Source organism: Papio anubis, unplaced genomic scaffold (assembly GCF_008728515.1).
Source record: "Papio anubis isolate 15944 unplaced genomic scaffold, Panubis1.0 scaffold17, whole genome shotgun sequence".
NCBI lineage: Eukaryota > Metazoa > Chordata > Mammalia > Primates > Cercopithecidae > Papio > Papio anubis.
Window position 1 is genome coordinate 1 of NW_022161690.1, and position 20,782 is coordinate 20,782.

Below are 20,782 nucleotides of genomic sequence, written 5' to 3' on the forward strand. Positions count from 1 at the left end.
GCTGAGGCTGGAGAATGGCGTAAACCCGGGAGGCGGAGCTTGCAGTGAGCTGAGATCCGGCCACTGCACTCCAGCCTGGGTGACAGAGCGAGACTCCGTCTCAAAAAAAAAAAAAAATACTTAAGTCTGGGCAACGTGGTGAAACCCCGTCTCTACAAAAAATACAAAAATTAGCCAGGTGTGGTGGTGTACACCTATAGTCCCAGCTACTCAGGAGGCTTAGGTGGAAGGATAGCTTGAGCCTGGGAGGCGGAGTTTGCAGTGAGCTGAGGTCATGCCACTGCACTCCAGCCTGAGCAGGAGAGGGAGACCCTGTCTCGTAAAAGATGTATATATTTAAACATAGCTCTGTGCATGTGGAATCATTGTGAGTATAAATTCTTTAAAAAGTCAGGTTGGGTGCAGTGGCTCATTCCTGTAATCTCAGCACTTTGGGAGGCCGAGGCTGGCGGATCACGAGGTCAGGAGATTGAGACCATCCTGGCTAACACCGTGAAACCCCATCTCTACTAAAAATACAAAAAATTAGCTGGGTGTGGTGGCACGCACCTGTAGTCCCAGCTACTCAGGAGAATCACTCACTTGAACCCGGGAAGCAGAGGTTACCGTGAGCCCATATGGCACCACTGCACTCCAACCTGGGCAACAGAGCGAGATTCTGTCTCAAAAAAAAAAGAAGAAGAAGAGAAAGTTGTAGTTTATATAGAATGCTTTAGCTATTTGTATATAATTTTAAAATGTTACTAGGACATTCATTTTTGGTTCTTAATTAGTTGGATGCTTTATATAGGTCTATCCAAGGATGAGACTCATTTTTACTAATGGTCATTTTTTTAACAAAGTGAATTTAGCCTTTGGTAGCCAGAAGCATAAAATTTTTGCCATAAATTATTCCCAATAAAAGCAGAAAATGACTTTGAAACCCTTTGTCATTCTGCTGATTGATATTCCACTATTTTTATTTGGTCTCCCTTCCCTTGAGTTTTGATCATAAAAGACCTACTCAGCATCTCAAATACAAGCTAGAATGAGATTTTTGGTAAGTTATTTTACTACTGTTTTAAATAGCTTTGCTTACAACCCAGGTATAGTTTACAGACATTGGTAAGGATGTTGACTTATTGTAAAAATCATAACTAATTTGTAGCTTGAAGAAAATGTAAACTAATGAAACAAAAATTACTTAAATTTTAGTACTGTTTTTATACAGTTAGTATTTACTAAGGAATATAAGTGACTATAGCTTTATATATTGAGTCTTAAGATAGAAGGGTAAAGATACCCAGTCCAGTTGAGTATAACTCTAACTCTTCCCATTGATCTTGTATTTGAACCTCCTTGTCCAACATTTTAGCTGGTTTAGGGAAAGTAGTTAATCTTTTGACTCTTGGACTCCACAATTGAGCAGCAACCCTGGGAGGAAGGAGCAGCTAAAAATCGGAGACTGACAGGCTCTTGCAGCCTCTTTTTTGCTTTTGCTTATTCTTTGTCTCACTACTGGCTTTCAAAAAATATTTTTTGACAAGGATTGCTATTTGTCCTAGTTGGATCACTAACCAGTTATTAGCTAGGGTTGTGGAATAACACAAGAACCTATTAGCTGCACAGTAGCTGTGTAGAATGGTATATTGGAAAGCAGACAGATAAAGCAGTTCTCAGGTAAAGAGCAGAGGTAGGTACTAGGTAAGCAGTTCCCTAGATATTTTATATCTTTATTCCTCAATTACTAGAGTAAACCACCTTTACATTAGATGACTTAGAAGATTTAGCTCAGCTTTCCCATCTTCTTAGACTTCTCCCCAACCTTACACACCACCACTATCACTCCCAGGTTATGTTAGCTACACTTTTGTATTCCCAAAGCACTTAGGGATACTTTGATTTACACTATATCGTATCTGTTGTTTTGCTTTTCTTTCTCTCCCAAAAAGTAACGCTCTTTGATTTTACCCCCACCACCAGTACAGAGTTTCACTCTTATTGCCCAGGTTGGAGTGCAATGGCACAATCTCAGCTCACTGCAATCTCCACCTCCTGGGTTCAAGCAGTTCTACCTCAGCCTCCTGAGTAGCTGGGATTACAGGAACCGGCCACCACGCCCAGATCATTTTTTGTATTTTTAGTAGAGACGGGGTTTCATCATGTTGGCCAGGCTGGTCTCAAACTCCTGACCTCAGGTGATCCACCCAACTCGGCCTCCCAAAGTGCTAGAATTACAGGCGTGACCCACCATGCCCAGCCTACTCTTTGATTTTTTTAAATGTTTATAAATCTCCAGCCTTTAGCACACAGTATTTCATAAGTTCTTGCCCTTGAATAAGGCTGTTTTTACTAAGAACAAGTTGGAAAAGGTGATTTTTTAAAAGCTATATTGAAAATATACTTAACTTTGTAGCTACTTGATAAATATATTTTTCATATATTTCACTTATATCCGGAAATCTATTTTTATAAAACTAAAAGAATAAGGAAACTTGTCTCCATGTTGGCAGTTATCCACTGGTAACACTCTTTGGTTATAATTATCTAACTACAAATATAGATCTCCCATTTCTACATTTTACTTACAAGGATGCCATAAGCATCCCAAATCTATCTAAAAAGAGATAATGTTAATTATTTAGCACAACTTTTTAGTGATTCCAATGTGACCACTCACCTTAATAGATAATTTTTCAAAGTGTACATGACCATGAGATTAAAATTGTTTCCTGGGATTTTCTTGGGATACATATAAATATTTTTCTGTTAGAATTTTTGAACTACTTACTATTTTCTAAGATGTGTGGTATTTTAGTGGGTTAAATAAGTGGGTTATTTTTCTCATATTTTTATAATCTTGCAAATTCTGTGAACTTGAACTTGCTTATGGCTGCTAGGTGCTTTTTTTTAAATTATTTCCTTACTCAAGGTTCTTAATAACAATGATTTCAGCTGCTTTCAGACATTATTTTAGAACTTTTTTCTCCCTAACTGTATCTGCCCCTCCCTTCCCCCCTTTTTTCTTTGAGAGAAAGTTTTGCTCTTGTTGCCCAGGCTGGAATGCAATGGCAATATCTCAGCTCACTGCAACCTCCGGGTTCAAGCAATTCTCCTGTGGGTTCAAGCAGTTCTGCCTCAGCCTCCCGAGCAGCTGGAATTCCAGTTGCCTGCCACCACACCCAGCTAGTTTTTTTATTTTTAGTAGAGACGGGGTTTCACCAACTTGGACAGGCTGGTCTCAAACTCCTGACCTCAGGTGATCCACTCCCCTCAGCCTCCCAAAGTACTGGGATTACAGGCGTGAGCCCCCGTGCCTAGCCTATATTCCCCTATTTCTTTAGTTAGTACCTTTTCTTTTTTAGATCTTGGTTTCCCAAGGTCCTTGTGGTTTCTTTCTTCCTCCTTCAAAATATTTTGTTTTAATTGGTTTTAGCATTTTTAGTCTTTTGTGTTTACACTTGCCTTATTTCTGAACTACTATTCTGAAGGTCAAGCTTGTACCAAACCGGAGCACCTCTGGAGATAAGAATTCACTTAGTTGAATTACTTATCTTTGTGAAATAATAAACAAATTATTTCCACCTAATTTATTGTTCAGTCTTGATTAAAATACAAAGAAGTTTAGACTAGTGGTTAAGATATACTATAGAACCAGACTGCCTAGATTCAGATATTCTCTGCTACTCAGTGAGTGTTCTTGGACAAATTACCTGATTACTGTGTGTCTGTTTTTATAACTATAAATTGGGGATAATTATAGTTCCTGTCTCCTAGGGTGATTATGAGGATTAAATAAGTTAATATGCATACATTGCTTAAAATTGTGCCTAGCGTATAACAAGTAGTAGGTAAATACTTGCTGCAGGTGGTGATGACAGCAGCAGCAGTAATAGTAGTAATAGTAATCTGGTTTGCTGATGATAAAAGCAAGAAAGAATAGGAAATTTGGAGAACTCAGAATAGCATGATAATAATTGCTATTGACAACGTAGGGTAAAAGAAAATAGATATGAAATATAAATGATCAGATTTGCCAGTGATAAAAATTTGGAGCAGTGTTTTCTATTATTCCACTTTCAAGTTCCTGGATTAGTTGAATCAAGAGGAAATATCTTCTTGCAGAATTAGTATGAAAATTTTTACTATTTATAACTACTTGTGTGAAACAAAATACAGAAATAAATTATGTCAAACATAATCCTAGTTTCAAATTTTTAAGTCCTTTCAATTGACGTATTTTAAGAGGAAAATACTACAAATTTTCCACTTTATAAATGTGTGCCATTTTGATCACATTAAAATGTATGAAAGATTGCATTTGGAGGAAAAAAGGTTGTGCTAATAAAAAAATTTCTCAAGACCATTGTTAAAGTGGAGCTTAATTTTCTCTAGTTTTTTGTTTGTTCGTTTGTTTGTTGTTGTTGTTGTTGTTTTAGAAATAGGGTCTCCCTCTGTTGCCCAGGCTGGAATGTAGTAGTGCAGTCATAGCTCACAGCAGCCTCCAGCTCCAGGGCTCAGGTGATGCTCCCGCCTCAGCCTACCAGGTAGCTGGGATTATTGACATGCGTCATCACCCCCAGCTAATTCTCTATTTTTGTAGAGACAAGGTCTCACCATGTTGCCCAAGCTGGTCTTGAACTCCTGGCCTCAAGCTCTCCTCCCCCATGGGCCTCCCAAATCACTGGGATTACAAGCATAAGCCAACACACCCAGTTGTCAAGGTGGAGCTCAATTTTCTGTGACAAACCTAGTCAGAAAATTGAAGGAGACTCATATTTTAAAGTCAGTTTAGAAAAAAATATTTATTGGTTTTCACTATTCAGATGACAGATCAGGAGGAAACAATGATATTTTTAAAATTAGAAGTAACATTATAGCAGAAAATAAATTGAGCTATATGTTTGTAATATAAAAATAATTACTTTATTAGAAAAAGCAAAACAAGCTATCAAACTAATCGCAATTATTTCAAATTTTTCTACTAACATTCTTCTCTTACTTATTTATATGTGTAAACCTATCACCTGGTAACAGATTTCAAAGGTTTAAGAAAAATTGGGAAGAGAAAAGCTTAAAAGTAATATTAAAAAAAAAAAAAAAAGACTTCCAGGTTGAGAAGAGATTTATCTGAGTTTTAAAACATCTTGGTCCCCTTCACAAAATACCAGTAGAAGCATACGCTGCAGATCAGCAAATCATGCCATTACTTTTTCTGGCAAATAATTCAACAGGTCAGGGATTTGATAAAAGCCTTTTGTTTTCATTTAAAGATCTACTTTTCAGATAATAGGAAAATAACAAAAATCCTTATCTTCAATATTAATCTTATTATACTAGAATTGAATAAGTGGATCTAAGCAGTGTATAACATAAATTTATGAATATAATTGGATGCCCTCCACTTCCCATTCCATTACCTAGTTGGAACTGGACTAATTTTAAGTCACCTGCTTTATATAGTAACATTATCATTTTTTATGTGTATTACACTCTGCCTTGATATTTGCATGCACTCCAACAGGCCAGAGACAGTGCAGAAGTAATATTAATTAACATGTATACCTCATTAGAAGTTTATCTCTTTCTTTTTATAAGAATTGTTGAGAGAGTTTAATTTTCTATTTATTTATTTATTTATGAGATGGAGTCTTGCTCTGTCACCAGGCTGTATAGTACAGTGGTGCAATCTTGGCTCCCTGCAACCTCCGCCTCCCGGCTTCAAGCGATTCCCCTGCCTTAGCCTCCTGAGTAGCTGGGACTACCGTCCCCGGCTACCTTTTTTTTTTTTAGTATTTTAGTAGAGACTAAATATACCTCTCCATGTTGGCCAGGATGGTCTCAATCTCCTGACTTCGTGATCTACCCACGTCAGGCTCCCAAAGTGCTGGGATTATGGGTGGCGTGAGCCACCATACCCCGGCCGAGAGTTTAATTTTCATCTCAGCTTCTTTACTTCCTGACTTTGTGATTGGGCTAGCAAATAACCCCAGGAGCTTCAGTTTTGTTATAATAATTACATTGCCTTACCTTAGTGTTTATTTTACACTGGTTATATGCTAAGTGTTTTACCTGCATTATCTATTTAATCCTCACAAGAACCCTATAATGTAAATACTATTATCCTTATTTAATAGAAGAGGAAACTAGGGTATAATCTGCCTACCGTTAGCTGGCAATTAGATGCCAAAACCTGGTTTTATCTCAAGTCTATTTGATTCTAGAGCCCCAAGTTTTTAAACCTCTATGCTATTTTACCTTTTATTTTGAAAATGTTAATAGTAAGACCTGCTTCACAGAGTTACTTTAAGAAGTTGGATGATGGGGCCGGGCGCGGTGGCTCACGCCTGTAATCCCAGCACTTTGGGAGGCCGAGGCGGGCGGATCACAAGGTCAGGAGATCGAGACCACGGTGAAACCTCGTCTCTACTAAAAATACAAAAAATTAGCCGGGCGCGGTTGTGGGCGCCTGTAGTCCCAGCTACTCGGGAGGCTGAGGCAGGAGAATGGCGGGAACCCGGGAGGCGGAGCTTGCAGTGAGCTGAGATCCGGCCACTGCACTCCAGCCTGGGCGACAGAGCGAGACTCCGTCTCAAAAAAAAAAGAAGTTGGATGAGTTCCGTATAAAACACTGGGCTAGCTTTCTGAAGGCCCCTTTTGCCATTTATACTTAACAATATTAATAGAATTTCGTTACTAGTTTTTATTTAAAAGCACCAAATCCTTATTTCTCAGTTTACCACAGACTTTAATGGCTCCTGTCACTTGGTGTTTTTCAAGAATATGTCCCCAAATTGGGCTTTATTTAAGGCCCAGCGAGATAACATGTTATATAAATCACATAATTTTTCTTAATTCGGATAAAAACGCATCAAAACATTTAGTTGTTTTCAATTTTCATGGCTATTGTGTAGCCAGTTGCAGAGTAATTCATAAGTCAGCTTAAACAGCATTATTCAAGACAATGGCAACTTTTAAGCTTCAGGCTGTCAGAAAGAGAATGCTACTGATGTGTAAAACATAGAAGGATGAATTGGAGGTTAAGCTAACTGTGCGTGAAACTGTAGTTGCTAAAGAAATTTCACAGTTGCTTAAAATAGCTTCACTTTTGTTGTGTGTCTGTAAGCATCAGTACATGGACTGATATCTTCAAAGCAAACAAAAATCTAAATGTCTTTAACATGTTATTCTAATTATAATATAAAAGCGTTATTCCCAAAGAAGCTTTTTTTAAACATATGAATAATGTTTGGCAGCAGTTCACATTCAATGTAAGGATCACTAAGACTCCTGAGTAGCAGTAATACTAAATAATAACATAGGCCAGTGGCGGTGGCTCACGCCTGTAATCCCAGCACTTTGGGAGACCCGGGAGGAGCGGATTATCTGAGGTCAGGAGCTTGAGACCAGCCTGGCCAACATGGTGAAACCCCGTCTCTACTAAAAATACAAAAAAATTAGCTGGCCATGGTGGCAGGCTCCTGTAATCTCAGCTACTCCACAGGCTGAGGCAGGAGAATCGCTTGAACCTGGGAGGCGGAGGTTGCAGTGAACCGAGATCACGCCACTGCACTCCAGCCTGAGCAACAGAGTGAGACTCCATCTCAAGAAAAAAAAACTAAATAATAACATAAATGTTAATTAATTAAAATAATTAAGTAAAATAATTTAAAAATAAAAACCACTAACATTCATTAAGTTGTTATCTGAAAGTACTGTTCCAACCACTTTAAATGAATTAATTTATAGAACCTCACAACAACTCGGTAAATTCCATTATTATCTTTATTTCATAGTTGAGTCTTAGGCATAGAGATCTTACCTGAGGTCATACAGTGAATTAAGTGGCTATCAACGTATGTTTCATGTATTTGTATAACAGAAGTTTGAAAGTTTATTTTATGAAGTTATTTAATTGAACCCAAAATATTATTTAAAATTGTTTATATCTGCTTTTAATATGAAATATAAATGCAGTCAGTTCTTTTACATAATTACAAATTAGGATCAGATTCTATCTAAACATATTACAACTTTCTGCCACATTTGTAGATTATAATGCTCAAAACAAAAATAAACCCTTAAAATAATTCAGACTGCCTTACAACTACATTTCCTAGACATAACCACCTCAGAATCAAAATAAACTTTCCATTTATACACTAAATATTTCTTCCTGCGATAAGATCAAAGAAAAATAAGACTCTTGTCTTCAAGGAGTAGAAAAAATAGGCATGGAAGCCGGGTGTGGTGGCTCATGCCTGTAATCCCAGCACTTTGGGAGGCTGAGGTGGGCGGATCACCTGAGGTTGGATGTTGGAGACCAGCCTGACCAACATGGAGAAACCCCCATCTCTACTAAAAATGCAAAATTAGCCAGGCGTGGTGGCGCATGCCTGTAATCTCAGCTACTCGGGAGGCTGAGGCAGGAGAATCACTTGTACCCAGGAAGTAGAGGTTGCAGTGAGCCAAGATCGTGCCATTGCACTCCAGCCTGGGCAACAAGAATAAAACTCCATCTAAAAAAGAAAAAATAGGCATGGAAACTGGACTACCAGAACACAGTCGATGTGATATTCTGTTTGTTGGATGAAAATGTAATATCTAATGTTACGAAGGTAACCACTAAAAGAATTAAAAATAAAATAAATGAAAGTTGGAAGGAAAGGAGAACTAATAGAGCTCTTAAAGTTGGTATCTCATGAACTATAGATACAACCATATTAATCTTTATGGAAGTGACCAACAGAACTAAAAACAGTTCAAATGTTAATGAGTAGACCAGGCATGATGGCTTACACCTGTAATCCCAACACTTTGGAAGGCAAAGGCGAGAGGATCACTTGAGGCCAGGAGTTTGAGACCACCCTGGGCAAAATGGCAAGACCAAGACCTCCATCTCTACAAAAAATTTAAAAATATATATATAGCTGGGTGTGATGACACACACATGTGGTCCTAGCTATCTGGGAGGCTGAGGTTACCGAAGGATCACTTGAGCCCAGGAGGTTGAGGCTGCAGTGGATCCATGGTCACACCACTTCCCTCCAGCTTGGGTAACAGAGTGAGCTCTGTCTCCAAGTGGAAAAAAAGAGTTATTAAGTGGAGGGTAGAAGCAGAGGAGATGTTTACTTGTTGTTTTATAACCTTTTATACTGTTTTTTATTATGTCCACATGCATTGATTTTTTTAAAAGAATTCAATGAGATACGTGCTATAAACAAAACATGCATGTATGCTATGAAAGCTCTTAGAAGAGGCATAACCATTTGACAGGTCAGGTAAATATCACCACTTGCTTATACAGTAAGTTGGAAATGGTTGCGAGAGGGCCTTTTCTCTCGCAAAAGGAAAAGTTAGTGGAAATGCACAGAGCTATGAGAGTATGGCCATCCAAGATAAATCAGATAGCTGGGTTATGATGAGAGAAGATGATGATTAGGTAAGCAGGGGCCAAATAATAGAGGGCCTTATATACCTTCATAAGAAGTTGAGCTTTATTCTATATGCGGGGGACAAAATTAAAGGATTACAAAGAGTAAACCGATATCAGATTTGTATTTTAATAACTTTCATTGGTGTGAACAGTAGTTGATAGGGCAGAGGGGAATATTTACGCCAGAAAAATAATTTAAATTGCCATTTTCCAGAGGCAAGATACAAGGGCTTAAACCAACACATTGGCTGCAAAAATGGAAAAGGGACAGATTTGAAATGAATTTAGGCAATAAATTTATTTCATTGGATTTATTACACTGAATTGGAGAGAAAAGGGGTAATTGGAGATGCTTCCTAGTGTTCTTATTTGAGAAACTGGTAACCTTAACACGAGAGCTACAGGAGACCAGCTAGTTACAAGATTATTGCCCATTAAGGCAGTAATGGATGGGAGAAGGGGCAGCAACAGAATAACTTTTAATAAAGTATACCCCTTGGCTGTAAATAGTTTTTTGTTTGTTTGTTTGCTTGCTTGCTTGTTTGTTTAGATGGAGTCTTGCTCTGTTGCCCAGACTGGAGTACAGTGGCGCGATCTCAGCTCACTACTACCTCCACCTCCTAGGTTCAAGTGATTCTCCTGTCTCAGCCTCCCAAATAGTTGGGATTACAGGCACGTGCCACCACACCCAGCTGATTTTTGTATTTTTAGTAAAGACAGGGTTTCACCATCTTGGCCAGGCTGGTCTTGAACTCCTGACCTCATGATCCACCCAGCTCCGCCTCCCAAAATGCTGGGATTACAGGCATGAGCCACCGCACCCAGCCAGTAGTTTTATTTTTGAACAAAAAAGTTTTAATTTAAAAGGCCATGAATTTTATTTGGCTGCCATAATGAATTCTAAAATAGTATATTGACAGAGTAAAGCAAAAATTTTAAATGTGTGGAATGGCCTCGTTTCTTTTTTTTTTTTTTCTAGTTTTATATTGCTGCTCTGAAATGTTGTATAATATTGAAACTCTTGGATTATTATAGCTTTATTTTTGTATCGTTTTAAAGTTCAAATATATTAGATGATTACTATCTATAGGGAGATACCATAATTTAATTTGTTCTAGTAGTTTTGTTTCTTGTTGTTTTCAGATATTTATAATCTTTCTTAAAGATGATCATAACTGGCCGGACACACCTGTAATCATAGCACTTTGGGAGGCCAAGGCGGGTGGATCACCTGAGGTCAGGATTTCAAGACTAGCCTGGCCAACATGGCAAAAATTAACCAGGCGTGGTGGCACAAGCCTGTAATCCCAGCTACTTGGGAGACTGAGGAAGGAAAATTGCTTGAACCCAGGAGGTAGAGGTTGCAGTGAGCCGAGATTGCACCACTGCACTGTAGCTTGCACAACAGGAGCGACACTCTGTCTCAAAAAAGAAAAAAGTTGATCTTAACTATTCTCTTTTTATGACAAGTAGTGGTTGTTCAGTATTGGAGGGATAATATCAGCAGTAATGCAAAGAAATTATTTCTTCTGCCAGGGCACGGTGGCTCACACCTGTAATCCTACGCTTTGGGAGGCCAAGGCAGGAAGATCACTTTTGTCCAGGAGTTTGAGACCAACCTGGGCAACATGGCAAGACCCCATCGCTACAAAAAATTTTTTTTTAAAAATGATTTCTTCTGAAAGGCAGCCTTGCTTCCATGTATTTTTAAGACCTTCATGTTCAGTTTTCCATTTTCTAAAATACTTTTAGTATTACCAAGGGGCTAGCTGGTTTTATTTAAAACCACTTCTTATGGTATTCAAGCTTTGAGGGCTTTTTGTTGTTGTTGTTGTTGTTGTTGTTGTTGTTTTTGAGATGGAGTCTCACTCTGTTGCCCAGGCTGGAGGAGTGTAGTGGCGTGATCTCAGCTCACTGCGACCACCACCTCCCGGGTTCAAGTGATTCTCCCACCTCAGCCTGCCCAGCAGCTGGGATTACAGGCACCCGCCACCATGCCCGGCTAATTTTTGTATTTTTATGGAGTCGGGGTTTCACCATGTTAGCCAGGCTGGTCTCCTGACCTTGGGTGATCCACCCACCTCGGCCTCCCAGAGTGCTGGGATTATAAGCGTGAACCACCGCCTCTGGCAGCTTTGAGTCATTTTTACCAATTCTTTGGTTATTTGGATCTCAGAAAGTATAGTGGCCACATTCTCATTTTCTCAAGTTACTTTTTTTTCATCATGCGATATTTCCTAAGTATTGACAGAATTGAACGCATTGTTCCCAAGTGATGACCCTGGATCATTCATACTTGTAGCTAAAGTATACATAGGGGTGGGGGCTACCTTTTTTTTTCTTAATAAGAGTCTCATCATTACAGTCTTACCCCTTATTTTAGGTGTATATGTAAATTCTATTAGAACTCCTGTTTGTCATCACCATATTGAAAGAAACCTAATCCTTTTTTCCCTCAGATTTTGTAGTTAGAATGGTCTGATATAAATGCATTGATGTCATTTTCATATTTTAGGTTTTTTTTTTTTTTTGTATATTTTCATTGATTTTTTTAGTTCAACATTGTGTCTTTATGGAAAGATTCCTCCAGTGTATTCTTAGCATCTGTAGAGCCTAGTTTAAATTAAGGTAGATATTACTTGCTTGTTTTATAACTTTTCTTCTCAGTCTCAAGGCAGAAACTAAAGATACAAAAAGGAATAACACTTTAATGGTATAGTAAAATAAGTTTTAAACTTAGTGAGTTTCCTTAGGCATAAACTCATTGCTTTGTATTTTTTCAGAATTTAGTAAAAAGCACTCCAAGATGAATAGTAGTTTTATCTCAAGTATAGTATTGAAGAATTATATTTGTTTAAATATATAGTTTGTTTGTTAAAATTATGCTGATTTTTTTCCCCTAATCCTCAGTATTCATCCATTGTTTCTAAGTAAGAATGCCATCACTCAAAGTGAGTATGAAAGTGTCATTAATCAGAAAATATGGGGAAGACCTGATGATGAACAACAAATTTAAAACACCAGTAGATCACCAAACATGGTTTAGGTGATAACATTTTCCCTGAGAATTTGCTGACCAAATTTTACTAAAAATAATTTCTGTATGATGTATGTTTCCGCTGTACAACTTTTTAAAATTATACTGGATACTATTAGTGTTTGGAAAGGTGACTCATTTATACTTGAGTGTATGATAATTGATTTTTCATTGGAATATCTAAATAATACAGTGCTCAGCTTTTATCATACTATAGCCATGCTTCCTTATTTTAAAATCCCTCCATTTTATTTAAGGACGAACCTTCAGTAGACGTATAAAATACAGTTACTCCTCAGATATGAATTCTCTTCAGCAGTAAAAATGTTTGCTTTTATTCACCTAACAGCATTTTCTTCATATTGCTACATAGCATTCGTAATTATTATGCTAATGGTTATATTCACAAGGTTTGAAAAACTTTTAATATAAACAAAAGTAGCACTTTAGGAGGATAAAAACCAAGTTTAATTACAGTTTTTAAAATATCTTAAAAGTTTTTTTCTGTTGGTACTGTGGAATTGCTTTAATACTAACATTTTGATTTTAAATAAAATAGAGAGTTTCCAAAAGGAGAATCAATAGCTACAAGCAGTACCTCATAAGGAAAGGAAAAAAAAAAAAAAAGTACTGTAACATTTGTCTTTCTTCAGTCAATGTTTATATGGTTTACCTTTTCAGATTAATGTGGTTAATCTGTTGAGCAAAAAGCGTACTGTTTTACCATTTTGCAATTTTTGTCCTATTAGTATAATATACTATAAGGCAGTGTTCCTCATCCCTGCCTGCCCATTACAATCATTAAAGTACTATTAGTAGTAATTAAAAATACTGATGCATGGATCTCGCCCCCAGATATCCTAATTTAGTTTATCTAGGGTAGGTTTTAGGGATGAGTAATTTTCAAAATATTTCCAGGTGATTCTATTGTACTATCAGGGTTGAGAACTCTCCTCTAAGGTAGTTTGAATTTGAAAGCTTGAGAAAATTTGGAGTGGCCGTTTTCATTACAGGCGAACGATGAATGATATCCCTGAATAGTCCCTGAACTGAAAATTCTATTAAGTAGACATGAAAATGGCTTCATGTACACAACTTGAACTTAACCAATACTGTGGAAGTATTAAGGTTATAATAACAGATGTTATGTATTGAGCATCTAAAAAATCCAGGCTTTTCGCTTTTTTTGGTGACTTCTTCTGGCAACTCTGGAAGGAAGGTAACTAACCCTTTTGTTCAAACAGTAAACTGAAGCTCAATGGATGACTTACCCAAAGGTGGGGCATACTGCTTGTAAGTGGCAGAGCCAGAACTGGACCACATACATGTTTGATTTCACAACTTGAACTCTTTTCACTATACCATGCCGTGTGAAAATTTGATACTTAGTTTGACTCAACCTAAATAATTAGTTTATCAAGGTTTTCTTAAGGTCATGTTTCTTTAGAGCTGTGGTTATTGTTACCAACAAAAATACTTGAAGTGCTTTGTACTGGAAAGTGGTAGAGTATTTCTGACTTGGACAGGTTTATAAATTTGTAGTGGTGGTGGTAGTGGTAGTGGTATGATGATGGCACAAGAGTTAACAAATACTGCCCTTTTTTAAGAAATTCAGAAAATTTATGTAATTCACAAGTGTCACTTTTGTTCAGTGTTATAAATGAACTTATTTTGGACTCTAGCTATCTGGTGAGAAACAGCATAGACCAACTTTCTGAACATTTTTGTAGCAACTAGTTGGACCTTAATTATAACAAAGATAGCTACAGAAATAGTGTGGCCTTTTTCTACATGTGAAACCTCACTTTAAGCCCTTACTAATCTCAGTACAGGTTGAGTAGCTCTTATCTGGAATTCTTGGGACTAGAAGTGTTTTGGATTTCAGATTTTTTTCAGATTTGGGATGTTCAACATGTAGTACCTGTAATACTTAAAATATTTAAACTGGGAAAACATCGACTAACCACAGAGCTGGAATTTTTCCGAAGACTAATGAATAAAAATCACCTTTTTAAATGGGAAATTAGCATATTTTAAAATGCTGTTGCAACTAAGGCACATTAGTGATAGAGCTGAGGTAGTTAGATATTTCTGCTTCCCCCACCCAGAGAACCATATCAGAAGTTTAGGAAAATCTGGCAGTCATAAGTTACATGGAAATAGAGACTCCAAAGGGAAAAGATGCAGTTTGTGTATCGTTCCCATATTTTCCTAATGATTTCTTATATTTCCCTAGTCCTAATACAATAATGGCCTAGAGTTAGATTGTCTATACAAGTAAGACTCGAATTCATATTTTTAAAAAGGCCTACCAACTTGCTGTTAGAAGTTATATGACTTGCTTCTTTTGATTTTTCTCTTGTAATGGTATTTTTCACTAAATGTTTGAAGATTAAAATTTTTTTATGCTAGTCACTTTAAAAAGTAAAAATACTGAGGTTGGAACTTGGTTAAATCAAGGAATTAACTTTATTTGTCTTTTTTGCATGCACTAGAGAATTTCTACTATTTATAAGTAGCATCTATTTCATTGTGTGTGAATTTGTATGTAGTGCCAAAGATACTTAGGATTATACAGCATTTTAAATTTACTACAATCTGTAGTTAAATTATTTATTCACCATGCAAAACAAATATTTTCCTATGAACACCACAGATCATATATATATGTGTGTATGTGCATGTATATATGTATATATATGTGTATATATATGTGTGTGTGTATATGCCAGCTAACAACACAGATTAATGCTTTTAGAATTTGACTTTTAATAATGTTCTGCAAGTTTGAGTTCCATCCATTTTCTTTTTTTACCCTGGAATGGAACTGCTCTACAAACTTTGTCAAAGGAACTTGAAATATTTTTGAAGTTTTGTCATGAAAAAAAAGACATTTAATTTTGTTAAATGAATAGTTCTCTCCCTTTAGCACACCTGTGTTGAGAAGCTTTGTGTCTGGTTCTGGGGGAAATTAAGACATTTCCTGTCTACTGTCAAGTTATAGGCTATTTGATGCACATTATGATGAGAACAAAATTCTATGAAAGTTTATTAGGAAAATCACTACCTGACACTAGGAAATCAACAAAAGTTTTTTTGAAAAAGGTCACATCTGAGCTGCCTGCTCATTAAAGGGTATGTTTCTAATATTTTTGGTTAATCAGTTGATATTTTGTGGTGCATAGACAAGCTTCCCATGAGTGGGTTATGGATGTGCTAAGATAGATACTGAGTCCTTGAGCCCTTGAGACAGCCAAGTGGGGCCTGGGGTAAGCAGGGCTCCTAGGCTAGTCTTGCGCAGTTAAAAGCTGCTTCATCCTTTTACTCCAGTGCTCCGTACAATCACTATCATTTCCCACATGTATCATGTATAAAGAAGCAGTGGTGTAGAGAAATATTATTAGATAAGGTAGTAGAATCTCCACCAAGAATTTCTAAAGGATTATAAGCAAAAGATAACTCTAATAACCAAATCTAAATATGGCCTTATATGCTTTTAATTATAGTAAAATGTACATAAAATTCACTGTTTTAACCATTTTTAAGTGTACAGTGCTATGGTATTAAGTACATTCACATTGTTGTACATACGTGTTATCCATCTTTCCCCGGAGTCTTCCCAAACTGAAATTTTATACCCATGAAGCAATAGCTCCCTATTCCTTGCCCCCACTGACAACTACCATTCTACTTTCTATATCTGAATTTTTGACTACTGTAGTTACGTCATTTAAACATTTGTCCTTTTGTGACTGCCTTATTTCACTTAGCAAGATGTCATTAATGTTGTAATAAGATTCGTTTATGTTGTAATATGTGTCCGAATTTTTTTTTTTTTTTTTTTTTTTTTTTTTAGAGAAGTCTCGCTCTTGTCCCCCAGGTTTGAGTGCAATGGCTTTATCTCAGCTCACTGCAACCTCCGCTTCCTGGGTTCAAACGATTCTCCTGCCTCTGCCTCCCAAGTAACTGGGTTTAAGGCACCTGCCACCACACCTGGCTAATTTTTGTATTTTTTAGTAGAGACAGGGTTTCACCATGTTGGCCAGGCTGGTCTCAAACTCCTGACCTCAGATGATCCGCCTGCCTCGGCCTCCCAAATTGCTGGGATTACAGGCGTGAGCCACTGTACCCAGTCAGAATTTCCTTCCTTTTAAAAGCTGAATAATGCTTTGTTGTATGTATGTACCATATTTTGTTTTTCCATTCACCTGTTAATGAACACATGAGTGGGAAAACACCTTTTGGCTATTGTGAATAATGTTGCTGTGAACATGGGTATATAAATATCTGTTTGATGCCTTGCTTTCACTTCTTTTGAGTATATACCTAGAAGTAGAATCGCAGATCATATGGCAATTCCATTTTTAATTTTTTGAAAAACTGCAATTCCATTTTCTATAGCCACTGGACCACTTCTCATTCCCAATAGCAGTGTACAAGGGTTCCAATTTCTCCACATCCTCATCTCTTTTTTTTTTTTTAAATAATAGCTATCTCAGTGGTGTGAAGTGGGATTTCATTGTGGTTTTGATATGCATTTCCCTAATCTCTAGTAATGTTGACTATCGCTTCATTAGCTTATTGGTAATATGGCCTTATTTTTCAATATATTTTTTTTCTGGAGTTCTAACCAAGATTAGCCAAATCTTTTTCAAAAGAAACTTATTGCATAGAATTAAGGTTTTTTTTTTTTTTTTTTTTTTTTTTTTTTTAGACAGAGTCTTGCTCTGTTGCCAGGCTGGAGTGCAGTGGCGTGATCTTGGCTCACTGCAACCTCCGCCTCCCGGGTTCAAGCGATTCTTCTGCCGCAGCCTCATGAGTAGCTGGGACTACAGGCGCCTGCCACCACACCCAGCTAATTTTTGTATTTTTAGTAGAAACAGGGTTTCACCGTGTTGGCCAGGATGTTCTCAATCTCTTGACCTCGTGATCCACCCGCCTCAGCCTCCCTAAGAGCTGCGATTACAGGCATGAGCCACCGTGCCCAGCCAAATTAACCTATTCTTAAAGTTTTATTGCTGCAGTGAACCTTAGAGATCATCAGAATTCTTAATCTGAAATCCACCATTGGTTTCAGAGTCCATGAACAGCCTGCATTAAAGCAAAATTCTGTCAGCTTCTCAGAAGGGTCAGTGACTCCCCAAAAACATAAGAATTGATCTAGCCCAAAGTCATCAAACTGTTAAGAATCATTATCTTTTTAGGTCACATTAAGGTGGTGTTTAAATCACTACTTTGTGCCTTTCTGTATTTTCCAAACTATTTTAAATAAACATGCATAGGGCATTTTTTTTTAATTAAATAAATTCAGTTAAAAAATTAAATTTAATTAAATTTTAGAACCTGAAAAAGTAAAGTCCATCTTTCTTGAACCTCCATAAAAAACAAATCTAAAAGCCAAGAAGAAATGAAATGGATATGATTGTTCTTAAAATTGCCAGCCTTCTCTTATGGTCACAACATTTCCAAGTATATTCCTGCCCTATAAAAAGAATAGTCAGGCTCTGCAACTACAAAAAAATGTGATGTTTACCATTGAATCCATTTCAGCTGAATTCATTGCAATAAAATATTTGCATTTGAGTTTTTTATAATGAGCTTTTACTATAAAGTGAATGTGCAGGTTCTGTAGAAAAGAGATATTTACCATTGAATCCATTTCAGCTAAATTTCATTAAAGGAAAATATTTGCATTTGAGTTCTTTATAATGAGATTTTACTGCTTTTCTTATAATATCTCTACATAGTACTTTCTGTAACAGTTGTTTTAATTTTAAAACTTAGATCACTTAAAAGCAACCAGAAAGAATTTTTATTAAGTAACTATCTTGGATGATATAGACCTATATTCAGTTTATCACCCTAAACAAAAAAGTAGGAAATATTTAATATTTTGTAGAGCTTCCTAGGATATCTTACCTATTTAAAGTTTATTGTTAAATTTCCGTATCTACTTCAGTCTTTTTGACTAGGTTTAAGAGTAATTGAAGTAGGTTGGAAGTTCCTCTATCATTTATTATACTTGGGCCTCCATCTTCTCTTCTGTTAGACCGGAACTGCATGGTCCTGTCTAGCTAACCAGCTTTGACATTTCTTTGATCTATATATCTGCTAACTGTAGTGTTTATGCTGTGAAAATTTATATTTATTTTACAAGTACATTTTTAATTTATACAAATTTTTTAAATTCCTGTTTTTCCTTTTGTAGCTGTACGCAGGAGCTATTCTTGAAGTTTGTGGATGAAAATTGGGAAGGTTCCCTCAAGTCCAAGGTATATAAAATTTACTCCAGTAAGCTGTTCAGTCATTTAAAATCAACATTTTATGTGAATTGTTTTCATTATATATTCCCAGGAATAAGAATTTTTAGGATTATACTTTCTCAACAATAATATGTATTTTTTTCACATTTGTTTTCATGGAGGTGGTTTGTTAAAGTAATTGGTGAATGCTATGTTATTTTAAGCGAAAACAATATATGAAATTTAGAGGCCGGGCATGGTGGCTCACGCCTGTAATCCTAGCACTCTGGGAGGCCAAGGCAGGTGGATCACAAGGTCAGGAGTTCGAGACCAGCCTGGCCAAGATGATGAAACCCTGTCTCTACTACAAATACAAAAAGTAGCTGGGTGCAGTGGCGGATGCCTACTATCCTAGCTATTCGGGAGGCAGAGACAGGTGAATCACTTGAACCCGGGAGGTGGAGGTTGCAGTGAGCCAAGATCACGCCACTGCACTCCAGCCTGGGCGACAGAGCAAGACTTTGTCTCTAAAAAAAAGAAGAGAAAAATTTAGATTTAAAATACAACACATGAAGGAGTTATTTTCTTAAAAGAAGAGCCTTTCCTTTGCCAGGTGTGAATTTTGCAAGAGCCTTTCCTTTACCAGATGTAAGTGTAATTTCTTTAAGTAGCACACCATTGTAGTGTATTTTAAATGTGAATTGATTTGTGTGGAACAATTGCATTAAGAGTAGACCTGTACAAAATAACAAATCACCAAAGAAAGAAGTAATTGCCAAAGAATTTGAAATACAAAAGAGAGAAAGCCATATGTATATATCTTTACAGGGAATTTTAAGGATAAACATGTTAAAGGATAATTGTGAAGGTATATTCTTTGGGTTGACATCAGACAATAATGAGGAGCTTTGCATTACCAAGAAAGGCTTGAACTAAGGCTTTTGTCTTCTGTCCTTGCATGTCACTTTGAAAATCAGTTTTATGAAACTGAACTTGTCTGAAGGTAATAATGCTTTCTCTTTTTTTTTTTAAATACATAGATAAGTATTTAATTTACATACCTCATTCTACCTCGATTTTTGCTGACATTCCCCTGATTTCTTGCCTTATTTAGTTAATGGCAAGAGAATTTTTTGGATTTAATATTTTATAAAATTGCCTGTATTAGCACATGCTTTTTATTGCTGATCTAGAATTGTTTATAATAAAATATTGATCATTTGGCACAGATACGTAATATAGAAGTTTGACTTGGGACACTTAATGAGGCCCAAAGCAGATATATATCTAATCAAAAACAGTCTTTGTTAGAGTAACACATTCTAATATAGCAAAGAAGATATTACTTTTGCTTGAGGAAAAAATTTCTTACTCTGTTTTTTTTTTGTTTTTGCCTCAAACACTTAAATTCAGAATTGTACCACAGTTGTTTTGGCTTTTTTGTATCCATTCTCTGAATGATGGTGTGAGCATTCTTATTTCTAGAAAGGTTTAGCAATTGATTTTTAGCTGCATTGATTTTACTTACTTGTTTTATTAAAAACAACATTTTATAACTTAGATTTTCGTGAGAATCAAGAGTAACTTTGATACTATGATTAGCCTTCCTAGTTATGATATCAGATTTTATTATCTATGGTAATACATATTATGTAAATTATCAAACCTTAGGGTACATATATCATACTGTCTTTTCCTTTTGAAAACAATTGAATTTTAATGCTATGTATAAATATTTAATTATCTACTTGCTTAAAATAAAAATTATTAATTCCATAATGTGTAACTGTATTTAATATTATATATAATATCAGTATTTTCTGAGCCCATGAAAAGTTGTTATAATTGTGATAAAACCATTAAATTCCCACCCTCAGAATTTCCATCTTAAAGATATTCTGAAATACAGCATGGAGAATTGTTGCTATAAAGCAGTAATTACAAATACCAAACTAACTTTCATGTCATCACTGCCTCATATTCTTTTCTCTCTCTGTCTCTCTCTCTCTTTTTTTTTTTTTCTTTTTTTTCTTGAGACAGAGTTTCACTGTTGCCCACGCTGGAGTGTAGTGGTGCAATTTCAGCTCA